Source organism: Balaenoptera physalus, assembly GCF_965194825.1.
Source record: "Balaenoptera physalus genome assembly, chromosome: 11".
Classification (NCBI taxonomy): Eukaryota; Metazoa; Chordata; class Mammalia; order Artiodactyla; family Balaenopteridae; genus Balaenoptera; species Balaenoptera physalus.
The window spans coordinates 38,763,855-38,778,394 of record NC_138896.1 but is presented as its reverse complement, the minus strand read 5'-3'; the positions used below and the strand labels follow the sequence as shown (position 1 = coordinate 38,778,394).

The 14,540-nt window shown below is 42.3% G+C and overlaps 1 protein-coding gene and 1 long non-coding RNA gene across 10 annotated transcripts in view; one reads left to right on the top strand and one right to left on the bottom strand.

Moving 5' to 3' along the window:
* Nucleotides 1-2,638: 2,638 nt before the first annotated feature.
* LOC309637698 lies at nucleotides 2,639-12,585 on the bottom strand. Its single transcript, XR_014250763.1, has 2 exons — nucleotides 12,486-12,585; nucleotides 2,639-4,127 (listed from the first exon to the last, which is right to left on the bottom strand). It is a non-coding gene; the product is annotated as an uncharacterized lncRNA (long non-coding RNA).
* Nucleotides 12,586-13,215: 630 nt separating this feature from the next.
* BRPF3 (bromodomain and PHD finger containing 3) overlaps nucleotides 13,216-14,540 on the top strand; it is a 57,066-nt gene continuing 55,741 nt past the window's right edge. For 2 of the 9 annotated variants that reach the window (XM_082412569.1, XM_082412568.1), the window contains exon 1: nucleotides 13,217-13,421. The gene's annotated coding sequence lies outside the window, so the exon portion shown is untranslated. Of the gene's footprint in view, nucleotides 13,422-14,540 lie in introns of all 9 variants that reach the window. The other 7 variants (XR_014250722.1, XM_082412567.1, XM_082412566.1 and 4 more) reach the window with 4 other exon arrangements.

Genomic DNA, 14,540 nt, shown 5'->3' with positions numbered 1-14,540 from the left:
TGAAGACAGGTCAGTTGAGATTCTTCAGTCTGAGGAATAGATAGAAAAAAAAGAATAAAGAAAAATGAACAGAGCCAGAGCTTCAGATACCTGTGAAACACCATGAAGTGTACCAACATGTGCATAATGGAGGTCCCAGAAGGACAGGAGAGAAAGGAACAAAAAAAAAATTTGGCCCACAATGTCCCAAACTGGGTGAAAATCATGAATCTACACACTCAAGAAGCTCAATACACTCTAAGATAAAGAGATCCATATCTAGACATATCAGAATCAAACTGTCAAAAGCCAAGGACAAAGAGAATCTTGAAAGCATCAAGACAGATATGATTCATCACATATAAGGGATCCTCAGTAAGATTAACAGCTGAATTCTCATCAATGTCAATATTCTGGTTGTGCTATTTTCTATAGCTTTGCAAGATGTTACTATTGGAGGAAACTGGATAAAGTGTACATGGAATCCTTCGGTATTATTTCTTATAATTGCTTGTGAATCTATAATTATCTCAAAATTAAAAATTTAACACACACACACTTCAAAACAACACTTGGATCCGAGATAAAATCATGAGAAGTGTAAAGATATTTATAATTGAGCAATAATAAAAATACTATGTATCAAGACTTGCGAAACATACAAACAAACAAAAGTGGTAATTCGAGGTAAACTTATAGTCTTGAATGCTTATATTAGAAATGAAGAAAGTCTGAAAATTAAAAAAACTAGGCACCCAAACTTTTAGAAAAATAACAGAATAAAGTGGAAGGAAGCAGATTAAAATGGTTAGAGCAACAATCAAAAAAATAGACTAAGCATGATCAACAAAGCCAAAAGCTAGCTATCTGGGGGAAAAAAATTAATAAAATTGATAGGGGGTGGGGGTAAAGGGGAGAGAAAAGAAGAGAACAAAAAATATTAGTAATGCAAAGGGGAACATAACTATAGATGTAGCAGAGATTCAAAAGAAAACATTTTGTAAAACTCAGATGAACAAACCCTAGAAAAATATTCCAACTTTCCAAGAAACAGTTCATTTCAATCATATACAAACTCCTCCAGAAAACTGAAAAAGAGGAAATATTTCCAATTCATTCTATGAGATTAATAAAACTTAATTCCCAAAGCTATCAAATTACAGTAATCTTACTTGTGAACCTAGATGCAAATATATTAAAGTATTAGCAAACCAAAGCAGTGATGTATAAAAGAGGTAATAAATCATGACAAAGTCAGGCTAATTTCAGAGATACAAGAATGGTTTAATATTAGAGAACCAATTCTTCACATTAACAGTAAAGGAGAAAACCAATTATCTTAATAGATGCAGAAAGAGCATTTGATAAAATTCAACACTCATCATGATAAAACAACTTTTAGCAAAGTGAGAATAGAAATGATCTTTCTGAATCTGTTAAAGGGTATCTCACATAACACCGAAAGCAAACATCATTCTTAGTAGGGAAATGTCAGAAGCATTTCCTTAAAACTGAGTAACAAATCAGGGACATCTATTGCCTCTATCTAACATTGTGCTGAAGGTCAGTAAGGAGGAGAGAGAGAGGGGGTGGGGATGGGGGGGAAGGAAGGAAGGAAAGAAGGAAGGAAGGAAGGGAGGGAGGGAGGGAGGGAGGAATGTTTGAAAAGGGAAGATCAAAACTATTATTTACAAATAATATAATTATCTATAGAGAAAACCCTTAAGAACCAACCAAATTATTAGAAATAATAAGTTTAGCAAGGTGGCTAAATATAAGATGAACAGGCAACAATAAACTGTATTTCCAATACTAGTAAGTAAAAGAAGAAATATTAAGATACTATTTACAGTATAGGCACTGGTGGCAATGTCCTAGCTAGATTATATTTGATTTCTAGCTTGCTCCTCCAGTCTCCTTTCAATTGTCAGCCCCACTCAACCCTTCCAATAAATTCTGTTTTTTCCTGAGACAGCTAGAATTGGGTTTTATTGCTTGCAAACACGCATCCTGTAATTACACTATTATTTTAATGGGTATTTGAAGTAAAATGTGTGTCTGGGGTCCTCAAGACCACCCCCAGATTCAGTGATTCAATAGGAAGAATCAGGATTCAGCATGCAGCTGTATGTATGGCTACAATTTATTATAGAGAAAGGATACAGAGCAAAATCAGTAAAATCAGCAAAGAGAAAAGGCACATGGGGTATAGTCTGGAGGAAACCAGGACCAAGCTTCCAAGAGTCCTCTCTCACACAGGATGCACTTAATTCCCTCAACAATGAGTTGTAACAACACATGTCAAATGTTGTTTACCAAGGAAGCTCGTTAGAGACTGTCCAGAGTTTTTACTGGGGGCTGGTTACAAAGGCACCCTCTGCCTGGTGGCATGTACTCCAGAAGGAAAGCAGCTGTCTAGCGTAAACCATATTGTTTGCACAAATAGTTTAGGCACAGTGAACCACTCTTATCAGTGAGGGTGGTGAGAACCTTCCTGAAATCCAGGAAGTTCCCAGATGCCACCCATGTAAGCAGGCATTTCAAAGGACAGCAGTCAGGCCTGCTATGTTAACTCTCTTCTGTATGATGCACGCTCTTTCTGCCATACTGAACTGGAAAGCTAATTTATTACAGCCACTTTTTTTTTTAAAATTAATTATTTATTTATTTATGGCTGTGTTGGGTCTTCGTTTCTGTGTGAGGGCTTTCTCTAGTTGCGGCAAGTGGGGGCCACTCTTCATCGCGGTGCGTGGGCCTCTCATTATCGCGGCCTCTCTTGTTGCGGAGCACAGGCTCCAGGTGCGCAGGCTCAGTAATTGTGGCTCACGGGCCTAGTTGCTCCGCGGCATGTGGGATCTTCCCAGGCCAGGGCTCGAACCCACGTCCCCTGCATTGGCAGGCAGATTCTCAACCACTGCGCCACCAGGGAAGCCCTACAGCCACTTTTTAATCCATTCACTTACTTGTGAAATTATATCATTTAATTTTAAGTATATTTCATATCAACTTTTACGAAATTACATAGTTTTAAAAAGTCAGGGCTTCCCTGGTGGTGCAGTTGTTAAGAATCCGCCTGCCAATGCAGGGGAACGGGTTCGAGCCCTGGTCCGGGAAGATCCCACATGCCGCAGAGCAACTAAGCCCACGTGCCACAACTACTGAGCCTGCGCTCTAGAGCCTGAGAGCCACAACTACTAAGCCCGCGTGCCACAACTACTGAAGCCCGCACGCCTAGAGCCCATGCTCTGCAACAAGAGAAGCCACTGCAATGAGAAGCCCGCGCACCACAATGAAGAGTAGCCCCCACTCGCCGCTACTAGAGAAAGACCGTGCACAGCAATGAAGACCCAACGCAGCCAAAAATAAATAAATAAAATAAATAAATAAATATTTTAAAAAAAGAAATAAAAAAATAAAAAGTCAAATAATTCTGAGGCTTAAAAATAAAACCAGAGATCCCTGCTTCACCCCAATTCCTGCTCTCCTAATCCATAAGCAACGCTTTCAAACTCTTTTGTAGTTTCTTCCAGTATTTATCTTTCATTTCTAAATAACTCGCATTTACTGTTATTTCTTGATTTTTCAACTTTATACATTATCTATTACCTTTCAACTATAGACAATGAGGATTTAACTTTCTTATATCTCCTACCACTCACCTCATATTCTCAAAGAAGTTTTATCATAATTTTTAGTTAAATCTTTATTCTGTTTTTCATTATTATGATTATATGAATGTTTGCAAATGAGTCACACAGGCTCATAGAAATTATATTGGGAAATACATAGAAATTATATTTTTCACATGAGTTGTCTTTCCTGGAATTAATAATAGCCTGTTTTAAATTTTTAATTATCTATATACATATCATTAAATCCATCTCTAAACTCTCTATCAGTACTGCAAACCTCTCATATGGTCAAATGTATATGGTAAATTATACATTCCAGTTGTTTCTGGAGTCCTCCAACTCCAATGGTTGCACCCTAAGCCTGCCACACAACTCTTCCTGGGATTTCCCTTCGTCATAACTGGGGATGCCTTTTGCTTCTTTCTTGTATTGGATCCCATTTCATGGACCCCGTGACTTCTATTTTTCTTGATTTTTTTCTCCATCATTTGGTGGAAAACGTCATCCAGTTGCTTCCTGAGAAAGAATAGATAAATGAGACCTTGCAAGTCGGAAAATGTCTTTATACTATTCCCACACTTGATACTTTGGCAAGGCATAGGCTTGAATATTGAAAACAACGTTCTCTCAGCATTTGATGGGATTATTCTGATGTCTTCTAACTTGGTATCATTCTGATTCGTAATCTTTTCTATGTGACCTGCTTTTTTCTCTCTGGAAGCTTTTAGGATCCTCCCTTTTTCTATCACTAGTGTTCTTAGTTTAGATCTTTTTGCATACATTGTACCAGGGCACTGGGGGAGTCTTTCATTCTGGAAACTCAAGACCTTCATTTCTGGTAAAATTTATCATTTCTCTTTCTAGAATTACCATAGATGGGATGTTGAGTGTCCTGAATTCATCCTCAAATTCTCTTTTCTCTTCTCCGTACTTTCCTATTTTCCTTCTACTCTCTGGGAGACTTCAACTTCACCTTCCAAATCTTCCATTGTGTCTTTTTAAAATCTTTCATATTTTCTTATTTTTAATTTTCAAGTTTTTTATTTTCTGACTGTGTCTTTTCATTTTCCTTCCTTCCCTCCCTCCCTTCTTTTCTAATATTATCACGTTCCCATTTCATGGATGCTACTCTTTGAGGCTGAGATTTTTGTTTGTTAAAACTTCTGTGGTTCTCTACATTAACTGTTTCCCCTCTGTTCCTTTGTTTTGGGCTATGACGTTCGTGAGATTTTCCTCATATATCTGTTGGTTCTTGACTGTCTACTCAATTTTGAGTGAGGTAATAAAAAGTTGTTTAAAATTGTGTGTGTTGGGGCAAAGGGAGGGGGTATTTTGGTATCTGGTAGGCTTCAATATAAGGCAAAAGGTGGCAAACTGGAATTTTTTTTTTTTACTGGGGATGTTCCTCCATAAATATTTGTAAATAGGACTTTACTTTCAGAGAGGAATCCTGGAATTCTCTAATATACTTTAATCCACTGCTTCTCAAACTTTAACATGCATAACATGCACTGGTGGTGCACTGGTTAAGAATTCACCTGCCAATGCAGGGACACGGGTTCGATCCCTGGTCCGGGAAGATTCCACATGCCACGGAGCAACTAAGCCCATGCGCCACAACTACTGAGGCTGCAGCTCTAGAGCCTGTGCTCAGCAACAAGAGAAGCCATCGCAATGAGAAGACCGTGTACCACAACGAAGAGTAGCCCCCGCTCGCCACAACTAGAGAAAGCCGGCGTGCAGCAACGAGGACCCAACACAGCCAAAAATAAATAAATAAATAAAATCTATTTAAAAAAAGAGTTAATTATTTTAAAAAATAAATAAATCACCTGGGGGAATCTTGTTAAAATGCAGATTTTGGTTTGGCAGGTCTGGAGTGGGGCCTGAGAGTCAGCATTTCTAACCCCTTCCCAGGGCATGCCAATACTACTGGTTCTTGGACAACAATCTGAATAGCAAGATTCTAATATATTTGGCTCCTGGTGTTCTAAAATGTGAGGTGGGGGAAGAGGCTGGGCCACTGAGGATTTTGATATCAAGAAAACATTTTTTTCAATTCCCCACTTGAAAGGATAAGCTGGCTAAAAATATTTTCATGGGATTTTTTTCTCAGCCCCCTTCTGGACCACCAGATCCCATCAATTTGTACCAGCTTCTCCCTTCCTCTTTGTCAGCACTGAGAAGGGAAATGAGGTGGGGATGGAGTGTCTCATCATTCAGTATGTAGAGTTTCATTCTAACTGCCATTTTCAGAATGGCACTTTGTCCCTGCCTTCATTGGTGCCTGCCCGGAATCTCCAAGTCCAGATCTCTTTAGTTCAATTTCTTGGGATGGCAAATCTCCAAGGAGTAGTGGGGAGATCTGATGGCATCTAACCACCCTTTTAACAGGTTTTTCAGCCAATCCTCCTTTCAGGCCTACTCTCCAAGCCACTGCCACCCCCTCACCACCACCCCCTACCCTCCAGCACACACCTTTCTTTAGAAGTACCTGCAGTCTCCTACTTCTAAGCCTTTCTAGTGGTCTAATGTGAATCAGCTGATTTTTACCGGCTCTTCTTGCAGACTTTTAACTTTCTCTGATTTGTTCACCCATCTACTTCCATTCTCCAAAATTTTATTGACAGTTCTCAATTGCTGTTGTTTCTTCCCCCCATTCTCTGTTCTTGTGGATTTTATTATCTTGCGGGTTTTTTTTTAATCCTTTATTAACATATTAATTGAAGTTTGGGGGATAAATGCATGTGCTCAATCCACACATTTTAACCATCTATCGTTAAACTTTCCCAAAAATGTCCCTCTCATTGTAGACTGTTCATTCTACCATTTAGACTGTAGATTGAGTTTATATCTGCCATCATCTTATTGCTTTTGTTCTTACTGCTTATTTGTGTTCCTTTTTCTTTGTCTTTTGATTGGTTGAATATTTATTATTTCTTTTTTCCTCTCTACTAGTTTGTGAGTTATATCCTCTTTTTTCCATTCTTTTAATGATTAGTCTAAAAATTACAACAGGTATTCTTTTTTTAATCAACTTAATTGTGGTACAATTTATGTAAAATACATGACGGCTATCCCAGTATTTCGATAACTTCTGACAAATGTTTCTCTACCACCACAATCAACTTATAGAATGTTTCCATCACTCCCAAAAGTTCTCACATGCCTCTTTATAGTCGGTACTCTCCTCTACCTCCAGGCAGCCACCAATCTGCTTTCTGTTACTATAGATTAGTTTGCATTTTCAAGAATTTCAAATAAATGGAATCATACATTACAACAGGTATTCTTGACTAATCAAAGGCAAATATTAATCCTTGAGCTTTACCCTTTTTCCAGACAATGCAAGGACCTTAAAACACTTTAATCCTGGAATTGTCTAATATCCTCTAATCCACTGCTTCTCAACTTTAATATGCACATTGTATTAGTCAGGGTTCTGCACAGAAACAGAATAAATAGATATTATAGGAATTGGTTCAAGCAATTATGGAGGCCAAAAAGTCCCATGATCTGTCATCTGCAAGCTGGAGAACCAGGATGGCTGCTGGTATAACTTAGCCAAGCCCAAAGGTGTAGGAGCCAGGACCACCTATGTCCAAGGGCAGGAGAAGATAATGTCCCAGCTCAACCAGAGAGCAAATTCAACCTTCCTCTACCTTTTTGTCCTAGTCAGGCCCTCAACAGATTGGATAATGCCCATCCGCACTATTAGGGGTGATCTTCTTTACTCAGTCTACCGATTAAAATGCTAATCTCTTCCAGAAACACCTTCACACTCAGTAATAATGTTTTACCAGCTATCCCTTAGCCCAGTCAACTTCACACATAAAATTAACCATCACACATATGAATCACCTAGGGGGATTTTGTTAAAACGCAGGTTCTGGTTTGGTAGGTGCTATTATTATTATTATTTTTTTAGGTGCTATTATTTTTGTTCATTTTCTCTCTTTAGTAAAATTATACCAAGTAGGTGGCTACTTGCAGGGTCAGTTCTTTTGTTAAAATATGGAAATAACATATTTTATGGTGTCCTGACTTCACACATGATTAAAAGTTTAGGACTTAACAGAATGCTAATTAAAGGTTGAAATGAAAGGACATTAAATCAGGTTGAACAATTTACACTTGCCACATACCGTTTACTTTTAGGTTTGTGGTTTAACGTTTCACTAAGAATATGGTAAAATGTTCTAGCCAGAATTCAAGTCCAAAAAGGATAATGTAAGCCATACTAGGTAGATAATTTAAACCATACTGTACCATACCCTCTTGCCTGACTGATCTTCAAGCATGAATTATTCAAGCCATTTCCTTGTTCTAAAAATCATGAGGAACTACCGCCCCTTCACATGCAGTTCCCTATACAACAGACTCCATGCTCGGACTTTATCTTTCCAGTCTTTTCTCTTCCATCTCCCATTTTTGGTCAAACGGGATAACCCACTGTCCCCGGAATCAATATTATGGTGTCCCACCTTTCTCTGCTAATGGTGCTCAGCCTGGACCACACTCCACCATCCTCCTAGTTAACACTCAACCCAAGCTTTAAGGTGGAGCTCAATTGGTACCTTCTTCATGGAGCCTTCCCCTCTTCTCTCTCATCTCTAACTCTCATGCCACTCTGCTTGCATCTCTCTTGAGGTGCTTATATGCCATTGCATGTTCCGGTTACTAATATACTTGCTTTATTCCTGTGATTAGATTTTAAGTGACTTCAAGTGTGACAGCATAGACTTTTCACCTTTGTGGTCTTCACAGGCATAAAATACCACCTTACTTGCAGCTCACAGATAATTATTGAATGAATATGTATTTTAGTGTGACTAAAAGGGGCTCCAGAGAACTTGGGCTGACTTATCATTTCCTCAATCCTCAGGCCCTCAGACCCAAAAGGAGCTCCTGAGTAACCCTTTGCCACCTCTTAATTTGCAATGACCATACTAGCATCGTCAAAACCTCCTAAGTTTGAGCTTAGATTCATCTTTGATTTTCTCCTTTGTTCCTATGTCCAATCATTCATAAAACTGTTGATTTGTCTTCTGATTTCTGATTTGACCCTTCCTTTCCTTTTTCTCTACAGTCTCTTCCACCATTCTGGTTAATGCCCTTTTATTTTCACAACAAATACTATAAATTCTTCCTGCTTTACCTAATACTGTTCCTGCTCTAGTTTATCCTATGCGTAATGGGGACCATAATAATAATTTCACAGAGCTACAAATTGATAAATGAGATATAGCATGCATACTGGACCTACTTTGTACAAGTGCCCACTATATCTTTGGAGAATCATCTCCTGCCTGTGTCCTCTGGTTCTGGTAGTGAACAATGACCACACCTCATTAGAGTATCATGTCTTTCTGGCCACAGCTATTAGTTCGGGTTGGCTGAGAGACTGCAAGAAACTATGTCCTGATGACATAATCTGAATCTCTTGACTTGACCTTACCTAAAACCAGATACACGGCTGGACCTTCTGGTTACGAGAATCAATAGATTTCCTTTATTAATTAAACTAGTTTGTTTTCTAAGTGCAACAAAGATTTTTATAAATACAGTATGTAAAGCACTGAGCACAGTACCTTGCACATAAGTGTTAGGTATTATTTTTATTATCCCTATACCCTTGCCATATCCAATTCAACTTTTTCTTTCTTAACAACTTCCCATACAGACCAGCTAGGGTAATTTCCTTATTATTCCCTGCATGTTGTCCCTTTGCCTGGGCTGCCTTGTCACCAACCTAATAATGTCATTCCACACTCTTTTTGCCAATTCACATCCATCACTATTTAGAACCAGGCTAAAAGAAGTCTCCTATCCTCCATTTGAATAGCGGTGGCTCTACACTGTTCACTGCCTTATCTAATTTCTCCTACATGTATTTTCTAGTTATTTCTAGCTTGCTTCTTGATTGTACACTACTCAAGGCAAATAAAAATATATTCTACATTTACATATGATCACTGTGCCCTACGTTGAGATTTTGTCATTTTCCAAAGCAACTTGAACAGTGTTGGATACACAGATGTTCGATAAATGTCTGTTACAGGAATAAATGAATGCAATTAAATTTAGAGGGTGCGGTATTCAATTTAAAGCCTGTTGTTAGCATAAATTTTTTCCTATTTCTAAGCAAACTATATTCTTACAGCATTTTCATTACAGCATAAAAATATCACAATGATTTCAAACTCCCATATTCTTCCTACGTATGGTTTAGAATTCTTTTAGCCAAAGTCTAAGGAAGGAATATTCTATTAAAAATCATTCAAAAATTACTCAAAGTCTATTTTCTTTTCATTACACATATTTTATTAATCCAGTGGGTTCTGCATCTGACCCTTCAGAGGTTTCTTACCTTGGTAAACTAATGATAATAGTAAATTGTTGACAAAGATATCCCAAGATGCTGAAAAAAAAATTGAAGGGGAAACTTTTTGTACTCATGTTTCCTTTTTTGGGTTTAAGTGGTAAAATAGTCTCCTACTCCAAATTAAGTTAGTGTCTACTTAGAAATGGAGGATTTTAAAAACTACTATTGGGAATCAAAGGTCTGTGCCTCTTTCTGTTGAACTGAATTGCTGTATGGTGTTTTTTTTTTAAGTATTTATTTATTTATTTATGGCTGTGTTGGGTCTTCGTTTCTGTGCGAGGGCTTTGTCTAGTTGTGGCAAGCGGGGGCCACTCTTCATCGCGGTGCGAGGGCCTTTCACTATCGTGGGCTCTCTGGTTGCGGAGCACAGGCTCCAGACGTGCAGGCTCAGTAATTGTGGCTCATGGGCCTAGCTGCTCCGCAGCACGTGGGATCCTCCCAGACCAGGGCTCGAACCCGTGTCCCCTGAATTGGCAGGCAGATTCTCAACCACTGCGCCACCAGGGAAGCCCGCTGTATGGTTTAATGGAAAGGTCAAGGGCTGGTGAATTTAAACTCTTTAAAATAGCTAAAGATTAAAGTGAATTAAATTTAGTGCCTCTGGGATTTTTGATACATGTTCCAAATTTGTTTTTTTTTTTTAAATAAATTTATTTATTTATGGCTGCGTTGGGTCTTCATTGCTGCGCATGGGCCTTCTCTAGTTGCGGCGAGCTGGGGCTACTCTGTTGCTGTGCACGAGCTTCTCATTGCGGTGGCTTCTCTTGTGGCAGAGCACGGGCTCTAGGCGCACAGGCTTCAGTAGTTGTGGCACGCGGGCTCAGCAGTTGTGGCTCGCGGGCTCTAGAGCGCAGGCTCAGTAGTTGTGGTGCACGAGCTTAGTTGCTCTGCGGCTTGTGGGATCTTCCCGGACCAGGGCTTGAACCTGTGTCCCCTGCATTGGTAGGCAGATTCTTAACCACTGTACGACCAGGGAAGCCCTCAAATTTGCTTTTAATGACATAATTGTCCCATGTTACATTTAAGATTACATCATAGTGAACTGGCTATGTGTGCAGTTATACTAACAGAAACCAATTCCAAATGTCAAAAATAGAAGCGAGGACAACTGTAAAGTTACCATTAAGAAAGTGGAAGTTGAAAATGGAAGAAAAACATTTAGGCTGAATAAGGTCTTCTATGAAAGCTTTGAATAGAAAAACCTGGAAATCATATGTATCACGTTAACAATACATTTTCAACAGCATTTAAATAATTATTTTACTTACTGTTACAAATGGAAGCTAATACATTTCCTCAAAAGTATTTATTCATTAACTTTAGTGGAAAAAGCTCCCAATCACACAAATGGGAATTGTACTAAATAAATTTTGAGAACATCCATCAAGAAATAAAAGTTACTAGTTATATGTAGAAATGGTTATATTTCACATTTTAAAAGAACAAGCAATGAAATTCAGTGTTTTTGTTTCTATTAGCCTTTTTTTTTCTTTAACTAAAAGTAACTGTAATATTCTCTTGCCTCTGGGGCTTTCCCTTCCACAATTAATCATCTTTTCTTCTACACCTTCCCTCCAAATGATTATTCTCCCTAGTCTTTTGACGTTAATTTATACTATTTCACCTTCACAGCTTTCAAAACAATGCCTTGTCCTTGCTTAGCTTCACAAGCCAGTCCCTTTTTCTTTAAAAAAAAAATTGGTTAATGAAGTATTTTTGCTATCATTTTGCCAGAAGGTGCTACCATGTAATCAGGAAAACATCTTTGTTATACAAATTAGCTTCCTTACTTGTATCAAACTTTCAAATCCAAAACACAATATGTTTAAATTCCTTAGGATAATGAACATCTATACTTCAAAAGTAGCAGTTCGTTAAGTTTAAACATTTGGAAGACTTGGATCCTAAGCCTTTATCCTTCATCCTCTGACTCTACAATCTGTGTCATTGATGATCAGAACCAAGCAAGAAATTGTGAGTCTTACCAAGCTACACCACCAGCGCGGGCAGAGGAAACGCTTTCAAAACATGTCATTCATGTTCACATTTAAAGGCAGTCTATCCATACATCCTTTATAAACATCGTTAAATACTGGTGCTTAAGACTTCAGTCATATGAGGTAAGCTTTCCAATTTATAGGCAAGAGGGGTGGCAAAGGAGCCCTTTTCTCTTCTTAAATTTATTTACCAAAGCAAAAGCCAGGCTGATTACATCTGAAAGTCTGAAGTTGCCATTTGTCAAACATCTATTATAAAGCGGCTTTTGCATTAAATTAACGGACTCCTAGCCAAATCAGGTTTAAGGAGACAGTGTTTCCCATGTCTATAGTGACAAGCGAGTTACCAGATGCCCTTAAGTAGACCGTCAAACTTTTATGTTTACTCTTTTATGTTTACTCTTTTTAAACACAGAAGGGAGAGGATGGCACACAACGAAAAGTCAAGTCTGTTTCTTAAGAAAGACGTCTCGTGGGGAATAAGAGGCTCACCTGTACACAACAGAGGCAGGTCTTCCCCGGCTGTCCTCACTGGGGAAGGGTATGGACATCGATAGACCTTTGTCCTCCGGACTGGAGCACGGAGGGAGGGGGGCGACTTTCTGGGAGTAGTGCAGGCACCTGCACCCCAAGAAACTGCAGACTGGTTTTGTCTTCAATGACTGCTCTTGACTTAGCCTTTGGAGGGACCCTCTAGCTCAGGGAGGGGGGTTGCTGCTCCAAACCTTAGCCACCTCCCCCGCAGGGCTGGGGGAGGGGATGACTAACCACTCTAAGGAGTTAGGGACCCCGTCTTTCCCATCTGGACCCGAACGCCCCCCCAGCTCTCTAGTCGGACTCTCCCCGTGGCGAGCCAGGTCGGCGTGAGCCGGGGCCGCGGCGGGCGCAGATCCCGCCTTTGCTCCGCGCCCCTGCCGCGTCCGCACCGCCACCGTGAGGCCGAGCAGGGGACGGTGCCCTGTGGCGGCAGCGGCTCCGCGCTCCTCTCCGCGTCGCCCTGGCCGCCGCCGCGCCGGGCACGGGCGGGGGGATTTTTTTCTTGTTTCCCCTCTCTTTCGCGCTCCCGCTCCTGTTCAGCGGGAGAGCCCGCGGAGCCAGAGAGGGAGCGAGGGAAGGGGTGGAGGTGGCGGGGGGAGGGAGGGAGGCCGGAGGGGCGGATCCTGCCTGGGGGCTGATCCCTCCCTCCCCTCGGCCGGGCTCCGTGGCGGCAGCGGCGGCGGCGGCGGCGGTTCCATTCCCCCTCCTCCCCCGGGAGCGGCGGCGGCCGGGCCGGGGCCCCAGCGCGGGCCGGGAGGGGGCACGGCGGTGGCCACGGAGGCCAGCGCGGGAGGAGGCCGCGCTCCGCTCGCCGGGCCGCGCCGACCTGCTAGGCGGCCGGCCCGCCCGCGCCCAGGGGCCCCGAACGGTGGGGCCGGGCCGGCGGCTGAGGTAATGGGGGTGGCAGCGGGGCCGGACGGAGCGGGGGCGGGGGCAGCGGGGCCTACGGGGACCAGGGACTGCGCGGGATGGGGGAGGAAAGCGAGGGGCTTCCCGAGCGGGGTGGGGGCGGCGCGAAAGCTCTTTCCTGGCGCCAGGGTGGCAGCGGAGAAGGAGAAGGCGGGTGAGGGGGGAGCTGAAAAGCGAGGACCCCCTCCCGCAGCCGCCATCTTGTTTCCCCCCCCGGCCCTGGAAGCCGAGCCGCCGAGCCCCGCCCCCGCCACGCTCTCCAATTGGTCAGGCCAGAGGAGAGTTCCACCCCCTGAGCGTCCCTTGGCCCCCCGGTTCCTCCAGACGGGCATGTGAGGCGGCCAATGGGCGCTTGCCTCTGTGCCCCGCTTGTTCGCAGGCGCTAGCTTTCTCTGTCTGAGGGTCGGACTCCGCGTCTGTCTCAGGCACGCTCGCTCCCTCCCCTCTGGTGAGGAGATGTTATTTCCCCCTTTCCTCTCCGAAGGGTCAGGATTCTTTTGGAAGAGGTGCCCCTTTAAAGGGGCGGGAGCCTTGGCTGGGGTCCTTGTCTCATGAGTATCTCGTGTGGGGTGCAGGGGGAACAGTCTAATTGCAGAAACTCCTTATTCTTCGCGGACCTGGGTGGGGTGGGCGAGTGGGGGCTCAGGGGATGCCGAGTAGATCTCTGGGGGTGTTGGAGGTATTTGGAGCTGTGTATGTGGGAAGGGCTGTGTGGGATGAGAAACTCCCGCCAAAAAACTAGACTGTAAGCTCCTTGAGGGCGAAACTCATTTCGTTTTCCTCAGCAGCAGCCCTTCCCCCTCTGGAATTGGCCCCCCAGTGTCTAGAGGCTTGGGTAGGACAGCAGAGGCCTCTGTAGATACTTGCTGCTTGGTTGAGAGATACTCGAGTTGCCTAGGAGGTAGCGGGTAGGGAGGAGGAATATATCGTAGCTTTGACAAAGGAGGAGCTACATCCACTTTCTGAACCATTTCAAGTTACTCTTGAGGTAGATTTTCACACCTCTGCAAGGGTCTGCATGCCCTTGACAGGGTGGGGATAATAAAGCAGGTCTGTTGGCCCGGGCTGCCCCCAGGGAGTTGGCATTTGTCAGGCATGTAG